The sequence below is a fragment of the Saccostrea echinata genome, unplaced genomic scaffold (genome assembly GCF_033153115.1).
Source record: "Saccostrea echinata isolate AGI-Se365-2 ecotype Australia unplaced genomic scaffold, CSIRO_AGI_Sech_v1 ptg000001l, whole genome shotgun sequence".
In the NCBI taxonomy this organism is placed as follows: domain Eukaryota; kingdom Metazoa; phylum Mollusca; class Bivalvia; order Ostreida; family Ostreidae; genus Saccostrea; species Saccostrea echinata.
The window spans coordinates 8,362,501-8,382,342 of NW_026889750.1; the positions used below are offsets into that span (position 1 = coordinate 8,362,501).

The window sequence follows — 19,842 nt, forward strand, 5'->3', positions numbered from 1 at the left end:
TGCATTTAGATTAAATAATAATGGAATTTTCAGACTTTTTTTTTTATTTCTTTCTTGCCCTTTTATAAAATGAAAAGGATACCTCTATATTTTCTTAGAAGGTTTATTTACATATACAGTGTATAATATTTTTCTTCGGGCTTTATTTTGGTTCTGCGTGTATATTAAGACTATCTATAGGAGCTGTCGATGTTCTTGAAACATTTTTGGAACAGAATTCAAACTGTAATGTAAAACTGAATGACTCCTTCTAGCTATGAAATGATGCGTTCTCCCATATTCGATGAGGTGTATATTCGCTTAAAAGTGTATCGGAAGAGGGGATTTCTTTAAATTTTATTGAGTGTTTTGCATGGTGGTTTTGTTCGTATACAAAACAAACGGATATAGTTATCTCCGGCGATCTCGATGTGATGAAACAGATAGAACACATGCTCTACTAAAAGTAAGTGGAACGGCATTTAACAGTTTCTTTTCATTATAAAATAATGGACATTTCACATTTGAATAACTTTCTGCGTTCTTTGAAAATGAAAATCCAAGTCATGTGGAATAGCCCATTGTTTTGTTTTTGTGATTTTATTATCTGCTGACAGCAAAGTCCATAATGTGATATTGTTTCAAATTCTTTCAGCCCAGGAGAGGGGTTATGGCTCTAGGTTAATCGTAAGAAATATAACTTTAGAAATTAAATCGAGTTAAAGCTAAATTTTTGACAAGCACTTTGTTACATCGTCAAAAATTCACGGTAAGTTTTTTTCATCCTTAACCAGTTACCAAGGTCGTTAACTAAGAATGTTATCATGAATTGATTGTGTATAGCTAATTATTTACACTGTAACTGAATAATGTCTTTTTAAATTGTTGAATTGTCTAATATTAGAACGTCAGTTAATTAGGGCACATAAAAATGTCTAAGCATTCACCATTTATTAATAGGGATTTTTAAAGACAAATTTGCAAGTTTAATTGCGTATGAATTATCCTTTGATTTCGCCCTAATCTATCAAGAAGCAACTTGCCTCCGATTTTGTGCTGATTGACGGTAAAATATCGTTTCTGACAAGGAAAACTGCCGAGGGATTCCACTTTGTTGCTTGAATAATGGACTGATTGATCTATTTCCCAAGAGAGAGAGGACGAATGAAAAACTATTGTGAAAACGAAGTGACAATATTCTCTGGGTTCTGCAAACTGATAGTCGATAGAAAGATACAGACGTCAGGATAACTCTTTGCTCAGAAAATAGAGACGATATCACTTTTTTCCAGTAGTTGGTAATAACCAAAGAAAAGCTAAAAATGAATGGAGTATGAAATTTGGTTTTGATTATACTTTATTTGTATCAAAATCAATAAATTTTTCGAACAAAATATCCCTGAACCAAAATTTTTAAAATAAACACCCTTCATAAGACATTTACTTCGGCATTTTTAGCCGTGGGGCAACAGACCATTTCCTGTTTTTCTATACTGCCGAAAACTGGAATTGTATCATAAGATTATGATTTTTAATAAATTTAATATTTAGTTTATTCAGTTTCAAAATTTTAACAATCATAATGAAAAGGCAAACGACCTTCATATGCCACTTTTCAGGCAAAATTGTGACAGTTTTTTTTTTCTTTTTTGTAATTTTCTTGATCGGTTATATTATTACTCCAACCGAAAGTTGCTGCAGCGGTGTCATCTTAACATTGAAATAAGAATTTGATACCTTAATGTGAAATGTGGTTTGAATTTTATTCTTCTGCTAAAGTTTTTGGCTTAAGGGTATCTTGAAAAATTCAAAATTGGCGAAATAAAGGTAGTCATTATACATGTAGAACCTAAATCACGCGATGTGTCGTTGCTATCGTGATCTCGTCTCTTTCGTCGAATATCCAAAATTTATCCAACATGGCGCATCATGGTGCATCTACAAACCGATAATTTTTTAAGGAAGTAAAAACGAAGTCACGATCTCACAACAAATGAAATGAGTTCATTTTATTACAGAACTGGAATTGCATTTATTTACAGCATCACAACTTTGCCACGACCCAAAGTAGCAGAAAATCAAACCGTTCCATCTCGTCATCCATAATTTAACAATCCGTCTTGTCGTGTTTCCAGACCATTTTTTTCCCTTATAATCTTTATTATATATACCAATGTAGAATATATATGAGAGTAAACTATTCGATAAATGACTCGAAATAACAATTTGATACTACAGGTAACTCTCGAAACCTCGAAGTCCGCGGGACCGAGGAAAAACTTCGAGAGATCAAGAGTTCGAGTTTTCAAGAGTCCGGAATTTTCCGGGTTTGTTGCAGGTTTTAAAATTAGTCTTACCGGATGTAATGATTTTCATGCAGTGCTAACCTTTTACACGTGGTTTTTATAAAACAACGATATTTTTTCGTATTTCAGATGAATATTTCATTAAACTGAGTAAAGCAAAAAATTTATATCGTCATATCATGTATATTTATTTATTCTTTGTAATACGGACATCATACTACGCATTCGTTACATGAAAACGACATTTTACAGTGTCGTACATAGCATTGACTATTCCAAACATGATCATTGAACGCAGTTCTGTAAGTATTTGTCCAATAATAGTCGTCATATTGACATTGAGGCTGTTTCTGCTTTTTCCATATTTCGTTTAACTTTGACACTGACTCGAAATAAAAATTAAATTAGTGTTTTGTCTTTTAATAAATTACCACTTTTCAAAGACACTCCGTCTCTGAATTATCGTAAGACAGTCGATGATAATTATTTTAATAGCATATAGGCAAAATATGATTCATTATAAATCAATTATCACCTTGCAGCATAAGTGTCACCTGAATGAACATCCTCTTACCCGCGTCTTCTGCCTGTGGCCATTTAAATGTCCAGGTAAAGGTGCTAATTATATAATCTTGCATACACATAGCCACTTCGAGGTATCGAGGGTAAATTCTAATAGAATTTGCATAGCGGGACTGCATTTTGACTTCGAGGGATCAAGGGTTTCGAGAGATCAAGAGTTCGAGAAATCAAGAGTAAATTTGCTTAGTTATATAGTGGAAAAATTCGGGACCGGAGACTTACTTCGAGCGATCAAGAACTTCGAGAGATCGAAGTTCGAGCCATCAAGAGTTACCTGTATTTTTTTCTTCCTATATGAAATTGCAGCTAGTGTTCATCAAATGCATCTTGCGTAAACACTAACAACTTCCTGAAACTGAAGATAATCACGAAAAAATCAAAAATTACATTGTTCTGGAGTCAGAGAATTAAAGTTAATACATGTATAATACCAAGCTCCAAACATGTTATTTTATAAAAAGTTATGCATGGAAATCCATTTATAATCTTGAAAAGTGCTTTTGATCTTGTCTGCGAAATTTTCAACATTGCCCGATTTCATTTTTTTTTTCATGTGCATCATTTTTAACCTAATTTCAGTGTTTGCATTTTGATTGTACGTAGACGGAATTTTAGGTTATACGGAAGATAATAGAAATCAGTCACGAAAGATCCAATTGTAGGAGGATATAGCGATATATTCCGATTGTTGTGATCCGTGAAATAGGATCACAAACTGTAACAGATGTTCCGATTTTAATCAGTCGGAAAGATAATTATCCAGTAATATTTTAATGATTCAGAGGAGGTGATATCATTTCTTCTCATTTGCTTTTTATGAAAAAAAAAAAAGTTTTTGATTTGTATCGGTGGAACAAGAGAGGCTTGTTTTCTTTAACTCCAGGAAAAAGGAAGTTTGAATCCTTCCTCTTACATTAGGTTGGGTATTTATAGAGCAGGGATAAAACACAATGTGCATTGTGCAGTGTGTATTGAGTAAAATTCTTCGTAGATTGGGGATAAAAGGGTTATCGCTGTTTATCTTGGAAAAGGATGCATATGGTGCATCAGTGCATGAAGTGGACCAAATCGCTGAAAATTTACGAAGTAAAAATAGCAAATATTTTACTGATTAGATGCATCTGAAGAGATGCACTTTCGATAGCAAGTGATCATTTCCCACGGAAGAAGGCAGGATTAAGAAGTTATATTATCACAGATTGTCTTTACCGTTTATACTTTGGCCTTTCAATCTCTGACAGTCTGATTTAAAGATAAAACATTAGACGCCTAAGAGAAACAAACCATTTTTTTTTTTGGAAATTTGCGAGAAATTTAACTTTTTTTTCGCAAAATCTTTAAGTTCATGGACAGTGAAACAATGCTGTATCCTCCGCCTGCTCATCTCTCGACATCATTAAAACATTTGACAGATTAGGTTTTGTTTGAAACAAAAACAAATCAATAAATACCCATGGAATAGACTTGTCTTGTGTCACAGTATACCACGTGTTAGCATCCCGTTTACCCATGCTACTTGTTAATCGTGATTTTCTTTGCATTCATTAGTATTGACTTCACATTGCAGCAGACAGCAGTCTTTCGGAGCATACGACAGTGACCTGCTCTGAAGCAGACGACATCATCACACGTGAGTAGAAATCGCTCTTAACTTTGGTTAGAAATTGGATTGAAATTTTCAAGAATAAAAATATTTAAATATGTTTTGCAAGTAGGATTTAACTTACAAAATGACGCTTATGTGTTTAAATGTTTTAATAATTTCAATAAAATTGGGAGAATGCACAGTATTTTTTTCTTCTCCGAGATTTCATTTTGTAATTGAAATTTTTTGCACCCAGCGTGTTCATAAAAAGTTTCAAAAATAATATTACTCTACTGAAACGTTTCCCAGTTAGTGTGATCATAGTTATTAATCAGTTCATGTATTAAGTTAGACAGAACCTCAAAAAGTTATCCATCATTTTAACACGTAAAGGATCATAAAACCTTCCGCTTTAATCGTAGACCACAATTATGTGTTACAAAATGGTCCATTCCTTCCTTTCTATCTTGTGAAGATTGTTCATTATAGATGTGTCATGTCTAGATCACTTTCCGGGTCCACTGTACGTAATTGCAACAGATGGTTAACAGTGAAATGCTCTGCACCGAGACTTCGTCATGTGTGTGGGTTATAGATTCTTTTACCACAGTGATGTACAGTTATCGCAGGTCACCTCATCAACCCGTTATAGACGACGAAAATTATCTCTTGTTTACTCTAGGCTATTACTGTTGAATTAGGGAGGGCCCCTGCTCATCAAAATCTTAATTTTACAGAGATTTTCTGGGATTATATCAAGTGTAAGGTTATTATAAAGGATCACTCTTATTTCCTTGAAGATCACGAATATTCCTTGTTAAATAGGAGATTTTATTGCAACTTTTATTCCCATTGCTATACACTGACCTCTGTATGCGATGACTATTGGTCAAGGAACAGCAAAACAAGAATTACACATATGGTTTCGTTTTAATATATATATATATATATATATATATATATATATATAGAAAGCACAAAGAAATTCACTTTTATAAGGATACTCACTTCCGCCCCAGCCCGGGGTTGAACTCTCGACCTACGGAATCTGTCTCCTAGCAGTACAGGAACAGCGCGCTAGACCGCTCAGCTATCTAGGCAAGTCAAAAAACTTGCTATATATATATATATATATATATATATATATATATATATATATATATATATATATATATATATATATATATATATATATATATATATATATATATATATACACACACACACACACACACACCCCTATTTTCCCTTATATAACACTATTTGAGCAATACGTATCTATCACTGTATATTGACAGGTTCATCACATGACCACAAATTCACAAATTCATTGTAAAGTCATAAACGGTCGACGTTATTTCACAGGGACGTCATAAGTGGTCGACGTCTTCAACGCATTCAATTTAAGCTGCTGATGTTTGAAAAGAAACATTTGATTGATTTTAAGATATAATACGCAAATATTTGTTTTAAATCAGTTACAAATGTAAATATAAGTTATAAGGCATCATTGTTAAACATCTATCGATATATAAATACGGGTTGGGCATCATTGTATTTGATCCCTTGACCAACCCATATTTATTTAAGGAATAGGGAATTGTTAAAAATATTTCCATATTTCATTTTTTAACACATGATATGATTTATTTTTTCAAACCTCAACGGTATAAATTGAATGTGTTAAACACATCTATCACTTGTGACGTCACTATGAAATGGCATCAATTGTTTATGACTTAAAAATGAATTTCTGGGCAGATTGTGTACAACGAACCTGATTTTATGCATTGCTCAAATAGTGATATAAAGAGGAAACATTTGAAAATGTAAATTAATCTCGATAAATGTTTAAAGATGATATCTTTCTTCTTAAATGTATATTATATAAATAGTGCACGTTTTTGAGGGTAACAGTTGAAATTGACACCCCAAGGAAAACCATTGTCAACCGACGCGTCAGCGGAGGTTGACAATGGTTTTCCGAGGGGTGTCAATTTCAACTGTTACCCTCAAAAACGTGCACTATTTATTTTATTATACTGAATGTCTTATTGATTTCGGATGTCATAAAAAAAAAAAAAAAATCGGAGATCGTCGTTAAGTTCACGCTTAGAAAGCTTTCAAACTCCCCGCTTCTATTTTTCTCAATAAGAAAGCTTCGGAAAAGATTTACCAACCTCTCTATTGTTTGTTTGCTACTCAAAAAGTCCTTTATCATCTAAAGTTTGCACTCGCAAGGATGTTTCGTCTGTCGTTTGTTGTTTTCAAGTAAGCTACATCGGACGCAAGCTTTTATTGACGTCGTTTATTCGGCTTCTTTCAAACGCACAACCGACGTTTTGAGAATTCTACGGTGAACCGTACGCGCATGATTTGAACGCATGTGATATTTTCGTAATGTTACCCGTTGTCAAGTGTGTTGCTAACGCTGAGGGTAACATTACGGATTGTTAAATGCGTCTAAACCAATCAGATTTTAGTATTTAACATGAAAGTATAATAAATACGCATATGGCATATTATTAATAATCTATTAAATCTTTACCTGCATAATAGTTCAAAATACCTCCAGAATATAAATTTTATATGTTTCAAATCACTTTCGTTACTGAATTTCAAACTTTATGAATTTTTTTAAAGAGTCATCATCTCTAAACTCTGACTTTAAAACAATCATAGGATAAATGAAATGGCCAGCACTGGAATCATTTCAGAAAGTAGTTCTGTAGTTTTTAGATTGAACATTTTTCCATGCAGTTCTTATCTTGGACACGAGTGTCAATTCATATTATTAGTAATTTATCAGAACAAAATATGTGAAGTTTCTAAATAAAACTCGAGACTATCATTTTATCAAAAGGTTAAAGAGAAACCAACAGGAGAAAAGATTATTAAAAATAGAGTAAAGGCCTATCTCCAGAAAATGGCTTCTGAACTAACACGAAATAATTGCATATGAGTGACGTTTTTGAGAATTGCTTCAAATTAATCCAGAACGCAAAAACAAAAACAAACATCACACTTACTGAATAGAAAACTGAAGAGGTTAGGCTATGTTATGGACGGCTGGGAATATATGAAGTGTGTATAAATTAAAAAAAAAAAAGGAGAGATTTTCACTGTTATCAGTACGATCAGTCGCTATTATCATTGCTGCTGGGGAGGTGAGTAATTTTTCAAGTTGTAAATCGATTACTATGTGTAAATTATAGATATATATGTATACATAAAGAGTAGCATTTGTCTTGCATGGCCAGAGGATTTATAAGGTCATTGTCTGTTACTTACCACGTGCGCACTGATAAATAAAAGCAATTGTTGGTGGAAACAGGACGAAAAAGAATTAAAATTATAGCGAATTTGTGAACTTTATATACCCATGGCAGGAGCCAAACCTAAGTTTAAGTCAATAAAAAGATGTCATTCTTTGGAAATTATATACCTGCAAAAAATTTAGTGTCGAGTGTTTCAAGGCACAGAGATTGGAAAATTAAAGAAATGAGGGTAGAGTCAATTTAATGATATTTTTATTTTATACACGTACATTTATACATGTTTATCTCCAAAAAAAAAAAAGAAAAAAGGAAATTTTCTATTATTCGTAAAAGTTTGACGCAAGTAGCTACCATGCAGTAAGAAATTTGGCTGGTGCAAAGAATATATCAGAAATGAAGCTTATTATATAATTAGTTCGTCTTCAGATAAAGAATTTGAAGGAGACGATTCTGACAGAGAGATTTTTATCGTGACATTAAATCGATGAGTGAATCATTTGTTGGGAAAAGTAAACGTACGCGGTACTATTTTGAGTAAGATACACACAAACACACGCACAAGAAAGGCAGAATAGTTACCATAGTGTATAAATGTTGAGTACATATGATTTTTCATTTTTGACACAAAAATAAAAAAAATAATAAAACCACATACCATGTTTCCCAGTAAATCTAAATACAGGAAATTTCATTCAGAAACACGCGGATAAATGATTTTTATTTCTTTATAATCTTGATGAGTGTTAGAAGTTGCCATACGACTGGGAAAAAAAAGTTTCAAAAACTTTATATGATATCCCAATGTAGCTCTTCGATAATTCGAGTGATTTTTCATGGACTTATCTTAAATATATATCTGCTTTAATGTTTGTGTACATTAAGTCATCCAAAAGCGTTTATTTGAGCAAAAGAGCGTATGATAAGAGCGAGAAATCAAGACTCGAGGGCTCCTTTTGGTAGATTAGACACGTGATAATCTCTTTCTCTTTATCATCATCAAAATCAAATTCATACCTGGTGCTTTGCACAAATACATCCTTTTCATCGTATAAATGGAAATATACTAATCGGTGAATTTACAGAGAGATCATAAATACAGAAATAGAGGGGGGACCTTCTAAAGAATGTGGAGAACAAGACGAGGACCCCCCCCCCCCCTGGTGTGAGATAATATATTTTTCAAATTTCAAACCCATGGAAAAGATTTTTTTTTAATTTTGCTTTCTGCAATGTCATCTTGAACACAGTGTACCTTACACATGAATAACTTATTGATACATAATTAGTTGAAAGTTAAACATATTTAAGCAATATATGGCGTATCTGAGCTAAAAAATAAAAACATGAGATTTAGTGTAGATAAACATGATATATGTTATTTACGCTCAAATTAAAATTTTCACCAATTTTCAACTTGAATAACCTCGTGTTCCCATATTTGATTGATTTTAAACCGTGTCTGTTATTCAAATGCGGAGTCGGTAAATAAATCTGTTATTGTTTTAAATTTCTAATATCTTTGAAACGTGATTGATTTAAATTTTGTGATTTACATGAAAATCCTATCTTTATATATAAAGTAATAAAACAAATAGAAAGATTTTTTTTAATTTTAGTTAGTCTGAACTTATAAAAGATACGCCATATATGACTTTAAGTAGAAAATGGTTCTATTGGAACCATAAAGATGATTTTTGAATATGAATGGGTCAAGTCTCTATTCAAAATTTATGTTTAAATGAAGGGAAAACGAATGTAAAAATCCATTTTTATGTTTTAAAAGAAATGAAATCTGAACCCATTCTACATGAAAGTTCAGCATTTCTGAAAAAAAATTAACTTTTTTTTTAAACCAAACTAACACATTTGTCAGCAGACTTCGCACGTGTAGCTGCGTAGTGATAAACGCGTTTAAGAATATGCCTTATCGTGAGCTTTGGAGAGAGTTCAAATTATATGTGAGGCTTTTTTTTTTCTTTTCAAATACTTTAAAAATATAATCAAAAAATAAATTATTTATCAATAACTAATCAATGAAATACTAGTAGGTGAAGCTACGGAACAGTGATTAATCTAAAAAAAAATCTGTGATCAGGAAGACAGAATACTCTGTAGTCAAATTTAGTATAAAAACAAAGGCCTTACAAGTGGTATGGAATATGTCAGTCAAAATACAACACCCAATGAGAGGTTGTATTTGCTAACAAGGTCATTATAACGACCACAGAGTTTACGAAATGCTTACTTTAAACGAGGTTGTTGAAATCCATGTAACATCAACTTATTTGTCAGTAGCCTGCTTCGGTTTAAAATGGATCATATTCAGAGTATGCTCTTGAGTATATATACCGCATAAGATGGGAGATAAAAACCATATGCAAGTAATAGTGGAATATTACTACATAAATTAGGAAAGTTGAAGATGGAAAAGCTGAAGTCATCTGGTTGTCATACATTTTAGTTTTTAATTGGCCTTTATCGTCAATAGTGAGCATAACATCCAACTATGAAACAGATGTGGCAGACTCTGTGGTGTCTTTAATTTCGAGTTCACTGGGATATATTTAGTCGACATATGAATGGAAGTAACTATTATTAATAGATGTCGAAATATATATCTGAATATCGAGTTGAAGGCCACAGCAAGTGTTTTCTTCTTCACATATAGAAGTTTTTGAATAAATTCTGATTCATAGAAGTACGGCTAATGAAATAGCACTTTTAGCTTCATAGGAATATCCAACAGGTTGTTGGAAGACATGGTCTACAAAGACTACATAGATGATGTCAATGAGGAACTCCAACATCCTTCTTATATGCATGTACCTCAGAGTACCTATGTGTAGAATTGGAGTGATTTTTCATAAAGTAATTTTGTAGATGACCAATCATAAGATATGTAATTTTCCGAGATCAATTTTTATTGAGGAAGCAGTTGTCTACGATGACAAAAAGCATAGATTTTAATTCATCGTGAGGAATGGTTGTATAATGTGTTGATTGATAGTATATTTGTTAACCTATCATTCGAGAATTTTTCACTCATATAGAGACGTCACCATATAACGATGAAAGGCTTCAAATTTAGACCTATATTCGGCACTCAGGGCCATTGAACAGTGAGGGTTCTTTATCTTGCCAACGCCTACCGTGACATGGTACCTCGGCTTTAAGGTCTCATCCGAAAGACCCGTGACTTTCACTTATAATGCCGGGTCCTTGGCGAAGGAACTGTCACTACCTATGTTTACCGTTTAGGTTTGACGCGGCGCGGCGAGCGAAAATCGAACCCTGGCCTCCCGATCATAAAGTGAACGTATAAAGTGTCGAATAGTTATATGTTTTGATTTTAATGATTTTGAAAAGTTTTGTGATTTTAAAATTTTCTTAAAGTTCTTTGGAATTTTTGAGAATGCACATTTGATTTACACAACTTCTCGAATATGCTGTAGCACAGTGCGTTTGAAGACTCTTCTTTTCAGCAGTTAATATATTTGTTAGGAGTGAATATAGTGGCTTTGTAGAGCATTTGCTGGACCTGGCAATTGATGTATCCTGGTTTGTAAGGATTTTTATGAAGTTTAGAAATCTAAGGGTATATCGAGCTCACTTTCATTGACTAGAATGGAAAAAAATAAAGTTTTAAAGATTGAAGTGTGATTTTGAAGAATTTCATCCTTAGAAAGTGAACAATGTGAACTTGATGCAGAATTAAAACCATGTTCTAAAATACAATTAATAATGAGCTTTACAAACAAAGACGATATCGTTACAAGCCTTGTTTGCTGGAACCAGAACGCATTGTTTAATACGTAATCTTTCTAATTCTTTTTTCACTTCCGATTTAGTGAAAACGGAAGGCTATATGGTTATTGCCTTTTAACTTCCTGACATAATTCCTTAATATATTTTTAAAGACTTAATCCAGTCTGACAAAGTGTGAAGGTTTTTCCCTTCATATTTCGCCCATCGTCTGGCATTATCCTCGGCAGAGTTCAATCTGACATAATAGAAGTAAAGTTCTGTCGCCATTTGAAAAGTCAGGGCTCCCTGTGTTTAGGACCTTTTAAAATGATACACTGTAGTTTTTAGGTCATATATAAATGAATCAAATGTGTGAAAGATGATACTGACAACAGATTCTTGAAAAATCTAACATTTTTCTGAACTTTAAGAATTGAGAAATATCTTTTCTCAGAGCGTGGGATTGTTCTCGCCTTATACGTCTTAATTCCTTTATGAAATACAAGTAACAACCCGGGAAAACCTAATAGTTGAATCGGAGAACATGCATTTCTCTCATATCACTAAATGACAATGAAATTATAGAACATGCCTGTAGGCAATTTGTAAAATTAGGTATAATTGTGACTTTCAAATGCTTAATGTATAATATGACATCGTTACTTTGCAAATGCCGTACTAGGTGACCTGAAATCGAAATGCTACCTGTTCTAATTTACGTCTTTCTCTTTCGATACAAATCAAAAATGAAGGTGTGTTCACTATTGAAAGTGGAGCCGTTATAATTAATTGGACACCTTGTCCTAGCTTCAGGTTATTAATAACAATATGTAGGCTATAATAAATAATATTGAAAGTGTTTAATTAATTTGTTAAAGAAAAGTGTGTGTGATTATTGATGTTTTCATATTTGTTGACCATGAAAATAACGATTATGATTGGGCGCATTTTCTTTCAAATATAAATGTCATTTTTCAAGCAGAATTTTTTTTTTTAAATCTGTCTATTGTCATCTTATTGATGACGTCATTCAATATCACTGAAATATGCCTCACTATAAATTTGTTCCTATACGATGGTAACCTAAAAGTTCCTAATTATCCTCTATTTGGTTTGATTGCAGCACACGAAGAAATCATTTGACCGCATTGACCAATCCCTACTGGACATTAACCAGAGCTTGTCCACAGCAATACAATTATTACTGCAGTAATTAACCTTATTTCACAGGACACCTGCAAAGTTACCTAAGCATGAGCGTGACCTCTGGTAAACTTGGAGTGAGATCCTTTAACGTGGGCAGGTAAGGAAATGTTTCTTTTCTTTGAAATTTTTCACCATTTTCATATTATTGGATTAGACCGTACATGATCCTAAGTAAATAGGGCTGTCAGTTTTGTCTGAATTGCTTGATATCCCTCAATTACGGTCATTTCGTGGGCCGAATTTTGTCGTGTGTACAATATTATCTGCTTTGTAAACACAACTACATTACTCAAATTTTAATTTAGTATATCACAGCGAATGTGATTATCTCTAGGAAGATATGACAACTGTTCATATTTTAATATAAGAAGTAATTACTAATATTAATATTAATTTAGTTAACATTAAGCATCGCATCTTCTTTTGTAAAGTTCTATCTTATAAAGAATGCTTCACAAAGAAAACGAATTTTTTTTTTCTTGGGATGTAATTTGTTTTGTGGTTTACCTTTCCTTTTTAATGACAGCACAGTTGGTGTCTTAATATGAAGGGCAGTTTGACAAATTGATATTGAAATTCATTTACTGATACTTTATGCGATTTTTACGTTTGCGTCGTATGAACTGATCTCTCCTTAGTATTGGTAATATACATTCATTCTTTGGAAACAGCATTGTCTATAGTCGTCTTTGCAAGTTTTTATAATCTCTAACCTTTTTATCATTTTATATGCATAGTGCAAGTAGGGAATATTGTTTATATTATTTCATAATCAATAGCGAACGATTTTTTTCTCTTTTATTATAAAACGTAGTAAGTCAAGTGTAGAGCACATGTCCCTGTTTTTTTAAAACAACAGTATTATACTATGTTTTTGTTATCATAAAAGACAATTATCCCTTCTTAACTGTTTTATTTACTGTGTAAACCGTAGATACTCAAAGCAAGAGATTTCAGCAGCCTACACTGTACGTTCGATTGGTCTAATACTAGAGCAAGCAATCAGAATGTCAATGAATCGGGCAATTCTGGTTTTTCCTATTCTACACAGTAATACAAAACTGCGAAACTTGAATTTACGCTATTGTAAAAAGAAAGAAATTTAGCTCTTTACAGACACAATTCAATTTAAAATGGATATATATAAAAGCGAAAGTGATCACGAACAATGAAAGCAGTTTACTTAAATATATCTACATAATATAAAATAATACGAAAAATGATGCCTTTTTTTCTTCCCATGACATCTGGAAGGTTGATAAGTTTGTCTGGGTTTTTTTTTCTGTTCACATTGCAATGATTTTCATGACATAACCCCTGACTTTTAATTTTTGATTCTCCAGCATGAAGCTGATACGTTAAAGTGGGTCACGTTTTATGTATTTCTTGTATAAGTACGAATTCACCAAGGAAAAACATCAAAGGCTTTCCCTTATTGACTGCAGTTTATTCGGTTTTGTTCATAACCACTGTAGAATTCCTCATTCCCTTGGACTTAATGTTTGATGTCTTTGTCAGGTGTGTGTTAATTTACAATCCTACCCGAATTTCCGGTTCTCACGGTCTCATACCAAACAAAGTAAAAAAAAAAATACATCAGTGATGTAATTAATTGAATTCTTACTTATGATAAAAGAAATTCACAATAGAATATCTAGTTTAATCCCCCAAAGAAAGGAAAGTGAAATGTGTTTGTGTATTAGGATCCCCCCAAACTTCAAAGGCCAGATTTCACATTATTGGATTAAAGTGTATTGTTCTTTGCTTTAACCTTAAGACTCAAAACCTTTGTGATTGCCTAATTAATCCATTATGTTAAAGTAAAAGACATTTATAACAATTAATGCTTTTGTTTCTTTGTTAAAGACATACAAGAACATGAAACAACCCAGTTTCCTAAACGATGCATACCTAAAATATATTCGTTGCATACATAGATCTTTACTTTGTGGAAATCCTCTTTTAAAAACAGCTTGCAAGAACATATTTTTCAACTTTTATAATGTATGCTAAATTGAATAAGTTATCCTAACAACCTTTAGAATTATTGTAATAGGAAATCAATTTCACGAAACTATCATACGACATCTTCTAGTTGATATATATATATATATATATATATATATATATATATATATATATATATATATATATATATATATATATATATATATATAATATGGGTATAGGGAATAAGACTTTGCATCTTGATCTATACATTACTTTTGCAAACTGTGTTATAGTCATTTGTGCTGGTTAACATGTACGCTTTGGCAAAGCCATTATACGGAAGGTACTAATATTTTTTGAAGATGTATAATGTAAATTGTTCACCAAAGCTGCAATTTTACCCACTCTTTATGTGAAGATATACGATTTCTATGCATTGTATTGCAGCAAATGTCAAATAAAACCAGTTATCAATAACAACAGCTTTGTTTACTCACTATTGGAGTTTCCATGTGTTTATTTTTATATTTATAGTAACATTGGAAAACATTTAAACCTTTTGACAAAATACTGAAGCCTTTTTATTGTAAATTTTGTTTGTTTATTGTTTAATGTCCCTCTCGAGAATTTTTCAGTCATATGGAGACACAACCACTTGCCGATGGAGGGCTGCAAATTTATACCTATACTCGGCCTTAGGGCCATTGAGCAGTGAGGGATCTTTTTCAGCCCAACACCTACTGCGACACGGGACCTCAGTTTATACGATCTCATCTGAAGAACCGATCTCCACGTCCCGCAGTGGATTCGAACCCGCGACGTAAGGATCAGCTCCTTACTCCGCGACTCTAAATGTTAATTTTGAGATTATTCTCAAATTTTATTCGAAGAAGTAGTCCTTTTATGTTTTTGTTTTGCTTTTTTTTGGGGGGGGGGGATAACAGATTTATAATATTTTTTATATATATTATCACGGCATAATTATCCCCTTAATTATCCCCTGTTTAATTTACAAACCATTTACATGTACAGTAGAAACTCAGTTGATCTTAGAATTAAGGGCAAGCAAATACGGTGTCATTTAATATTGGGACTAAATATAAAATATTGACGTTGGAAAATTATCATCATATTTGTTTCATTCCTCCTTGCAACAATCTAGTTTAACATGTTACTCTATTTTTTATTTTTGTTTACTTGTAATAAAACCCATCTCATTTTATATTTAGTCTTTAATTATATCCTACTTAAACATATTGTACGTTTACCCGATGGACAAGGAGCATACAGCGGGTATAACCGGTCGACAGGGGATGCTTACTCCTTCATGGCACCTGATCCCGCCTCTGGTGTTTTTGGAAGTCTGTGTTAGCTCTGCTCCCGATTTGTAATGTTTAAATAGACTATGAACTTGAATACTGTTCGTCATCTCTATATTTAATTTCATGTATATAACTTTCACCACGCCTATTCCTGTTCATATAATACACAATTATCTGGGCATTATATATATGTGTCTCTCTGTGTATTACTATCTATTTGCAAAAATTGATGGACTTTTTTTCTCATTGACTGGAGATTAAACAGGTTTGTTCACAACCATTCCAGAGTTCCTTATTTTATAAGCGCTTAATGCGTTGTCATCATTAGATGTAAATTAATAATTCTGCCAATTTTCCTGGTATTCACAAAATAAACACTGAAGAACCCCAAATATATATATATATATATATATATATATATATATATATATATATATATATATATATATATATATATATATATATATATATATATATATATATATATATATATATATATATATAAATGAGGAAATTGTTAAAAAAAAGAGAAAGAAATAACTTGTCTCATATAAATCAGAGAATCATTATTGAACAAAATATTTGACACATAGGTCAATGGCGTTGACGCAATGATGTTGATATTTGACACATAGGCCAATGGCGTTGACGCAATGATGTTGATGTTTGTATAGGCCTGTTTAAAGGTGGTTACTTTGTGCAAGGTCATGAATTTATTCGTTCCTTTCTGTCTATAAAAGAGATATCTTTTATGAATTGTAAATTCCTCATAAACCTTGCACAAAAAGATCATTAAACAACATCAAGGGCACGTTTTGGAGTCGAACACATTTCCAGACCAAAATTCTAGAATCCAGACCCACTTGAACCCCAATCATTCATATTTAAATGATTGCATTCAAATTTAATGTTGCATCTATTTGAAAATATTAACGAGAAATATTTTAAGAAGTATATTTCTCTTACTTCCCACGGTGCTTACTTTACATGCAGTGAATGGTTAAAGCTCACCCTTCGACTTGAAAATCTATATAAAATATTTATGGAGCTGATATTACACTATATAGCATTGAAAAGCACAATCAAGTGCAAATACAAAGCGGGGGCACTTTATATCTTAGATGGAGTTGTTTCTTTTTAAATGTCCTTGGCTTATTATATTTTTAATTTGCAATTAAAAATATGGAATTTTTATTCATATTACTTTTGTGATCATTAAGTTTATGTTAAAATTAATCGTTGTGAGAATAGTTTTATGTATTGTATGATTTAAAGTTCTCGAGAGTAAAGATTTCCATCAGATGTTAATAGCAATATTAAGGCAATTCCGTTGTAGACGAAGATTTCACGACAGCACTACCGCCAAATATTGTAAAAACGAACTAATCAAGTCACTTTTGGAACTTACATGTAAATATAAAAGATGATTTACAATCATTAATGTTCCTGTTTTTATTGCAAAATCAGTTATATATGATGACCTGCTCATCTTCATTGATCAGAACAATCGTTGCTTGAAATTAAAAGTAACGAAATCTCAAACAAGTCCTGTCGAAGTGAATTCTTCTTTAAAGCAAATAATCATAGCACTGGGAGTACTAAGAGGCGCACATGACAGGTCGGTTTGGTCTGTACTGCTGGTAAATAGCCAGATTAATATGGTTAAGCTGTCTTTCGTTAATCAAGTTATGCACATTTGTAAGATGCACCACATTTCCTATAATATCCCACGATGGAGTACTGTTTCATTCCAAGTATCTTAATCATCACAATTACTAGTCTTTGGTCTTAAGCCATCAGTAATGATCAGTTTGGCTGAGATGGTGAGATCTGGTTCGCAGAAGAGCAGATAGTTTTTACAATTAAGGAATCGCTAAATTTTTAGATATTCGTCTTTCATTTGATTGGATTCGATTTTAGATACTTAAGTATATACCATTTTTTTCCTGCATTCACTGTGTCTGGCCATGGATATTTGCTCATTCTCTGTAATATCATCTTTCACAAGGAGATATTTTGAAAGCTTAATGTACTTTGGGAAGCCCTTCAACACATAAAATGAACCTGTCATTCCTTGTTCCCTTGTCGTTGCGAATCATTTTATGACTCTTTTTCATTTTCTGTTTCAGTAATGTGTCAATAAAGGAAGTCCTTTCGGAGTATTTAGAAAAATACATTTTAGACTTAGCAAAGGCAAGAATACGTGATTCAATATGGAAAACAAACAAAAGAAAATAAATTCAAAGGACTAAACCTTTTCTTAGGAAATAAAACTTGTACGGATGTATTGGAGATGCACGTTTTTTAAACTGATAATTCTAAATTTTTCACTCATGACTTGCTGAAAATTCTGATGAATGTTTTATTGTGCAGCTTCAAACTTTTCAGGATGAGATGAATAAAAATGATGTACTATAGCTGCTGAATCGGACCTTTGTCTTCATTTGTGACGAGAGGAAGGAATTCACATTAAACAGTATATCTTGTTCGACGAAGTTTGAAAAAATTAGAAAATAAAAAAAAAATTGTGAGTATATATTTGTTCCTGTTTATATATGACTCAATCAGAGATAATTTTCTATTTTATTCAAATTTAACCAGTAAGATAGTTTGCTTCTAATGATGTTGAGTTCTGCTTACTTTGAACTTTTTCAACTCAAAAAAGTATGCATTGTGTAAACCAGTGCCATGCACGATGAAAGATAACGACGAAAATTTCCGATTGTCTTTCGCGTCTTTTCCGCTGTGCTTTGTTGTCTGCCTTAATTAATGAATGTCTACAGTTTGTAAATGTGTTAATGTGCAGCAATCAGCAGTTTTATTCCATCTTCACGCCAGTATTTAAGTAGTTGGTGTCATGCAATCACTCTTGTTTCGGTTCATTAAGAGATGCTTTATGACGTCCCTGCAATTGGTCTTTTACCAATGTTTTCTCGTAACTTCTAAACGTGTTTCAGTATATGAGGATGATAAATTTCTCATCAAAGCACACGTTTTACTACGAAATTCCTAAAAAGGACGTCTTTGATACAAAACCTGAATCTATATGAAAGTCACTTTGATGTAGATGTGATTTATTTTTGCAATTAAAGCTTTTCTTTCCCACGAGTAAAAATATAAATAAATTCTTAGGGTTAAAATTTAGGCATACTTTTTATTCGTGTTTTAATGTTCAAAGGTTCATACTTGTTCTTAATACCAATATTTCAGTTTAATTGGGAAGCAACTTTTCAAATTGATTTGATGACCTTTGTACTGTAATATTATTGTTTTCTAAATTTTGTATTTTGTCTTATTTGCAATACCACAAGACGTGGGATGTTTTCGACCTTTCGTATTCTTTAAAGGTCTTTTAATTGAGCTTTGGAGCAAATAAGTCTTTTTGTCCTCAGAAACTTCTAATCTTTTAACCACCCATACTGGAGAAATCCCCCTTTAAAAATTAAAATTAGGACCATATTGATAATTTGATATTTTACTCCATCTATTAAAAGTTTGAAATAATTTAAAATATTTTCATTGTTCTTGTTTTAAAGATATTGGTAAAATAAGGCTAATAGACCTATTTGAAAAAAATAAATTTGAGATTTGCCACACAAATTAGACATGACTTTTTAAAAGGATTGCGATTTTTTGCATTATCCATTATGAATTGAAAAATTGGCACAGCGGACAACCTTATATAAGACCAAATTAAAATTCCTATAATGAATGAAAATGCATAACTCTTAGCCATTCCGGAACTCTTTTTGTACATATTTCTTAATTATTGACTACGGGACTCATTATTCAAAAAAGAAATCTCAATTGTTTCCAGAATTTATGTCGTTAGTGGCTACAAATTTGTCTTCTACCTCGATTGGTTATTCGTCATTTGTCGCTAATCCCAA

The 19,842-nt window shown here is 32.2% G+C and overlaps 1 long non-coding RNA gene across 1 annotated transcript; it reads left to right on the top strand.

Moving 5' to 3' along the window:
• Window positions 1-4,288: 4,288 nt before the first annotated feature.
• LOC133184417 (uncharacterized) lies at window positions 4,289-18,469 on the top strand. Its single transcript, XR_009720815.1, has 3 exons — window positions 4,289-4,497; window positions 12,598-12,777; window positions 18,341-18,469. It is a non-coding gene; the product is annotated as an uncharacterized LOC133184417 (long non-coding RNA).
• Window positions 18,470-19,842: the final 1,373 nt, after the last annotated feature.